Source organism: Marmota marmota, unplaced genomic scaffold (genome assembly GCF_001458135.2).
Source record: "Marmota marmota marmota unplaced genomic scaffold, marMar, whole genome shotgun sequence".
NCBI classification, from domain to species: Eukaryota; Metazoa; Chordata; class Mammalia; order Rodentia; family Sciuridae; genus Marmota; species Marmota marmota.
Genome location: NW_026000048.1, coordinates 6,507,619 through 6,513,835, shown reverse-complemented (window position 1 = coordinate 6,513,835; position 6,217 = coordinate 6,507,619). Strand labels below are relative to the sequence as shown.

The following is a 6,217-nucleotide window of genomic DNA, read 5'->3' as shown; positions in this document are numbered from 1 at the left end:
ATCTAACTTTGGTTAAGGTGGGGAAATATGACTTTAAGTGTGACTTTAGAACATTATGATGAGCAGGATTCCAGAGTTTTAGTGAACTAATGCTTCTAATATTTCTAGATGAGTTAACAGCACAATGTAGCTTCTACAAAAGTCAACTCATTCACATTCTGCATGGACAAGCCTTCAGTGGCTCATCAAACTCTAACCTCTCTTGCTCAAATAATGTCTGAAGAATACTGATTATTCTGGATTTTTTAAAATAAGTATACTGACACAAAGATGCCCAATAACATCAGTCATTAGGGATATGCAAATAAAGATAACAAGAAGCTACACTTCCCACCCATTGGGATGACTATTACCAAAAAAACAGAAAATAAATGCATATGATATTGTAGAGAGAATGGAAACTTCACACACTTCCAATGGAAATGCAAAATGGTACAGTCACTATGAAAAACGGTATGGTAGTTATTCAAAAAGTTAAACAGAATTTCCATTTGATCCAGAAATTCTACTCCTGAAGTATACTCGAAAGAATTGAAGCAGGGACTCAGAAACCTGTGCACCATCCTTCATAACCACAAAGTAGAAACAGCCAGCCCATCAACAGGTGAACAGATGAACAAAATGTGGTGTTATCTTTACCATGGAATATTATTCAGCCTGAAAATGAAATTAAATTCTGATACATGCTACAGTGGGGATAAAGCTTAAAAAGATTGTTAAGTGAAATAAACCAGACCAAAAAAGGACAAATGTTGTAGGACTCCACTTCTCTGAGGTACCTAGAGTCATCAAATTCAGAGTGAGAAATTGGAGTAGGGGTGACCAGGGGAGGTGAAAGGGGGATGGGGTGTGTTCGTGTTCAGTGAGTAGAGTTTCTGTGCGGGATGATGTAAAAGTTCTGAAGATGGATGGAGGTGGAAATGGACCTATGGCACTGAATTATGCACTTGCAAATAAAAAGTGTGATGGGCTTTATGTGAATTCTACCAAAATAAAAACTTATTAAATGTGGATTAATTCTCTTGACGACAATGATTACAAATTTGTAATGTTTTGAACAACCCACAATAAAAAATTAAAATGAAAAAAAAAAACAAAGTTATATTTTTGGAAGGTGGAGATTTTCCTTGCTTTGAAACGTTAAGTTATGCAGATATTTAAAAATAAATTTTCCAAATCCTTAAATAAAAAAAAAAAAAGAGAATATTGAAAAACTTCATGTGTCTATGCAAAGGTCATTAAGACCATGGGTCTAGAAACTTGAATAAAGAAAAATAAAAGCACTGGGGAAACTTACTGTCAAGAAGAGTGGGCAGAGAACGGGCCAGCTGCCCTGAACTAGCTGAAAGGACCTGCTATAGCAAAGGTGTTGCCGGGACCACTGGGAGAAGCAATATGGGGAAGGTAAACTTCGGAATAGAAAGAACACTAACCAATGAGAACTGTGTTTTTAAGAACATTGAAGATGTCAGAGTTAAATGCACAAGTGAGGATTCACATAGAACAGTATGCAATCCATGATGTGAAGTGTTGTGTTGAAGGATTATTATTCATAAATATATCATTTTAGGGTCGAAATACATAAATTAACCCCCCAGGGGTGTAGAAGAAAAAAACAACATCCTTAGAGTTCTAAGATATGGTAGTGTAATCAGCTAATTAGTGAAGTTACAAAATTAGGGTCCAAAGAAAGGAAAGGGGGCTAAGGATTATACTCACTCATATTTTTCCCTTGTATTAGAGAACCATCATGTTCATGATCATGGCACTTTCAAATGTAAACAAATTAAAAGTGCTTCCTTATTTGGACACAGTAGTACATGCCTGTAAGCCCAGCTACTCTGGTGACTGAGGCAGAAGGATCGAAAGTTCAAGGCCAGCCTGGGCAATGTAGGAATCACGGGGTTCCAAATAAAATAAAAAGGATTGGGGATGTAGCTCTGATAGAGTGTTTGCGCAGCATTCACAAGGCCCTAGGTAGTTTGAAATAGGGAAGCATTTACAAATGCTTAGATAGCCTAGAATCTGAATCTAGGAGGTTTAGTCTTATTCCAACCCCAACTTTCCACCAAGTCCATGACTAGAGGATTAGAGAAGTGCTCTTTCAGACCTGTGACACCCTGGTGACATCAACAGGACACCACACCCAAGAAAGGAGAGTCTGTGTTGTTTGATTCTATGTTCTGACAGTGGAAGGAACCAGAAGGGAGGTGTCTTGCTTTAAAAAACCATTCTCCAGCCCTTCAAACCGCGAGCTGGGCCTACCATGGATTTGAATGGCAGACATCAGTGCCCACCATGTTTCCTCTCCCTCTGCTAAGAGCTCGTTCATTCCTGGGCAGAACCCAATCCCAAACCAGCGAGGAAACAGCAGCTTGGTTACCCAGTTTGGGCCCAGTTTTTGAGCTGCTTCCTTCCTGCATTGCCCTCCACACTCAACCACTCCTGCCCCCTTCCTGCAGCCCCTGCCCCTGGTTGGATGGCCAGGGCACTACTCAGTGGACCTCCACTTGGGGCAGCTTTCTCTGCTTCAGAACCCAAGCAGCCATGCAAGATCAGGGCAGTTAACCAGGGACTGGAGGCAAATCTTGGTGAAGCCAGAGCCAAGGACCCATTCTCCTTCTCCTGGAGGCAATGAGCACATCCCTCCTGCATGTCCTCTTTCCTATTTTCTACCCCCTCTCCCTGTTTTGCCTGAAGCCAGAAGATGTTCTGTTCCTGCCACTGGCTTTTTATTCCCCGGGTATCCCCAGCAAGGAAGCCCTGAAGTGCAAGCAGAGGACTCCAAGGAGGAAGTGTGGGAAGGGCAGAAGAGGAACTGGGGAAAGCAGGGTGTGTCCTGCTCTCCTTGGAGACTCCCCAGTGCCCAATTACCAGAAGGCAAGGGGCATGGCTTCATAACTGGGAGCAACTGAGGTGAGAGTGTCTTGTGAGAGCCCTGGACAAACATGAGACAAATAATCACCACGAAAGATCGAAATGGCTTTTTAATCATAAGGACCAGCTACAGAGGTCGCAGTGCCAACTCAAAGGTTTCTTGACAAAGATCTCAACACAGCTCAGTCAGCTGTAGTTTAAAACAATAACTTACAGACCAGCATTTAGCTGACAGGAGATCAAAAAAACAAAACTGAATGCAATTTCAGAACAGATTCAGAGGAAGCAACATCTACATCACCGTGTTCTCAGGAGAACTTCCTTGGTATTCGAGGACCGGTTCTCAGCAACTGTGACTAACTGTGCAGCATTGGGCTAATAGCTTCACCTCACCGAGCCTGTTCTCCACTGTGGAATAAGAAGACGTATCACCTTGGATATTCACAAGATCAAGACCTTGAAATGGGAGAAACACGTGAAAGCACTTTGAATATATGTCTTACTTTATTGGTCCTGGTTCTTATTCATTTCCCAAATAGGTAAACGGAGGTTCCAATGGATAAAATTGCTTATTGGGTTTCAATTCTTGTAGAACAAGATGAAATTTTACTTAAAATATTTTTTAGAAGTAGAAAACACATACCCATGGTGAAGAGGGGAGAGCAGTAGTCCCGCCTTCTCTTCCACTCCCCGCCAGTGTGCCCTCTTCCTCCTGCTGTGCTTTAGCGCACCCTCACCCTCACCCTCATCTTTCTGTCCCTGGAGCATGTCACGTGTGTTCCAGCCTCAGCACATCCAGAGCATCTGCATCCCTGGGTTGGAGACTTTGAAGACTGGGACAGGGACAGGGTAGTTCCAAGATGTCCTGGGTTTTGCTCTTGCAAGGTGGAAAGGCTACGCCTTCAGGGATCAGCCCTTTTCTTTCCCACAGCCCAAGGGCACAAGGATGCAGTCGCCACTTCCTTCCGCCTTCTCTCCCAGGGTTCTTTTCTGGGAAAACAAATTTCAATTTTGGAATTTTAATCCTCAGGAAAACATTTGTACCAGAATGATGGTTCTGGATTATTCCGTGCTGTCATCTGCAGGGCTGGGAGAGGACAGGAGCCTGACTTTTGTCTATCATTATTCATCCTTTCCCTGGCCCCACCAGACAGCTGGCTGGAGGAAGGAGAGGGAAGAAAGGCTTTGTAGAGGTTAATAATAATAATAAAACTGTCTTGTTTGTTTCTTACCACTGTGGAATTCTCATTTGTCTGACGGTTTGGAGTCTGTCACAGGCTAGTAACCATAACAGATAGTTGACTTTTTTCCCCCATCAGGGTCCAGGCTGAGGCAGTCAAGGGTACATTGCCAAGGTCATTGTCAAGGCAACCACTTCTGCATTCCAGCCCATGATAAATGGCAAGGTTCAACCTGCAGGCTGCACCTCAGCTAGGTGGGCACCACATTGGCCAGCTGGGAGGAATTTGAAGGGAATTGGCATCCAGGGATCACTCTGTTGGCGCAGCATGGTGAAGGAGGTGTGCCACCTGACCTCAGATGCCCTTTGTGGGTGACCACCAGCTACACATAATCCTTCCCTTCTCCTCATTCTCCTTTTCCTCCTCTTCCTGGCTTACCTTCCTAATATCACTCTGGTCTTTATTCCCCCCTCCTGGAACCCCCACTGGCTGTCCATTATCTCCTACTTCTCTGCTGACCATTTCCCAGGTAGGGAAGACAGGTAAGCAGCAAGGCAAGTGCCCCCTCCAGGCTCATTTCCAGGCCCAGCTGCCCTCCTCTCAGCTCCTGCTGACTTCCCACAGACTTTCCCAGGCCTCATTTCTCACTCCCATTGGACTATTGAAGCTCTTCAGGTGGCCTGGAGCTAGGGGAAGGGAAGAAGGAATCAGATCTACTGCTGCGGTTGCCCCAGGGTACTGTTGCCAAACCCCAAATGGGATATTAGGAGGCATTTCCTAGTAAATCAGTTGTAAATCCAGTATAGTTGGTTTCATAGTTCCATTTAGTAACATCAAGAATCGTACGTGTGGCTTCAACAGCAAAGGTAAATTTACTATGGGAAAAGCATACATTTGCTCTCAGAACCAACCGCTTTAATAAAGCTGTGAATGGTTATAGTTTTCTAAACTGAGAATTTCCCATTGTGAGCGTTGGAGAATTTGTGGAGTCACGAGCCGTGACTCAGATGTCCAAGCACTGCCCAAAGCGCTTTCCACACATAAAACTCCTGATCCATTGGTGTTAGGTGGAATGGTAGCTTGCTAAATTGCCCAGTGTCATTTAAACTGAAGAGGCTTGGCACCTGGCACTCAGTATTTTTTCATTGAGTGAAAATTTGGGGTCAGAGGACTTGGCCACGTAGCTCACGTGCTGTATAGGCTCAGAGACCTCTTACCCTCTGCACTTCTCCGGTTATCCCTTCTTTGTAATGGGAACCACGGTCACACTTCACAAAATTGTTGGCAATGAAAAAGGAGTAAATAGATGAAAATGTGTTCCCTTTTTGTGATACAGACTTATTTTTGAAATTAGAATTATAAACTCCAAAAATAATTAAAAAAAAAAAAACATTACCTAAATTCCAAGGTAACATTTTGGTCCAAATGTTCTCCCACTAAAACTAAACATGGGAATTTTCACCTTTTAAAATGAGTTCCTCTAGTACATATTACAGTTAGTATGTCTCTGTTTAATTAACTATTAGGTAAATATCTTTATTTCAACAAATCATAGTCTGCTCATAATAAAATATTCCATTATAGTGATAGGGTCATAATATATTAAAGCAATGTCTTATATTTGGAGATCAAGGCTGTTTCCAGTTTTAATTTTATTAAATAATGTTGCAATAGTTAATCTTATGTGGATATCTTCATATCCTTGCCTTATTATTTTAAGTTCAGTTAATATGTATTTCCTCTTATAAAGATTGTGCCAGTCCCTTATGGCCAGATCTGCTTCTGAATTCATATTTTATAAAGATAATAACTTTTCCTTTATAAATAGCCTGCTTCTACCTTTTTTCTCCTTTTTGATTAGGGTCTTTGTGCTATTTTATTGATGTTTAAGAGCCTTTCACATGTTTGTCAAGTATTTTGGCACCTATTTTTTTTTGTTTTGTTTTGTTTTAAATTTTTATTGTTGGTTGTTCAAAACATTACATAGTTCTTGACATATCATATTTCACACTTTGATTCAAGTGGGTTATGAATTCCCATTTTTACCCCGTATACAGATTGCAGAATCACATCGGTTACACATCCACTGATTTACATATTGCCATACTAGTGTCTGTTGTATTCTGCTGCCTTTCCTATCCTCTACTATCCCCCCTCCC

The 6,217-nt window shown here is 42.0% G+C and overlaps 1 long non-coding RNA gene across 1 annotated transcript in view; it reads right to left on the bottom strand.

Moving 5' to 3' along the window:
- Positions 1-2,969: 2,969 nt before the first annotated feature.
- Positions 2,970-6,217, bottom strand: part of LOC125619553 — a 5,833-nt gene continuing 2,585 nt past the window's right edge. Inside the window, exons 2-3 of the long non-coding RNA XR_007351087.1 lie at positions 3,521-3,867; positions 2,970-3,333 (exon numbers count right to left, since the gene is read on the bottom strand). This is a non-coding gene — a long non-coding RNA (uncharacterized LOC125619553). The remainder of the gene's footprint in view (positions 3,334-3,520; positions 3,868-6,217) is intronic.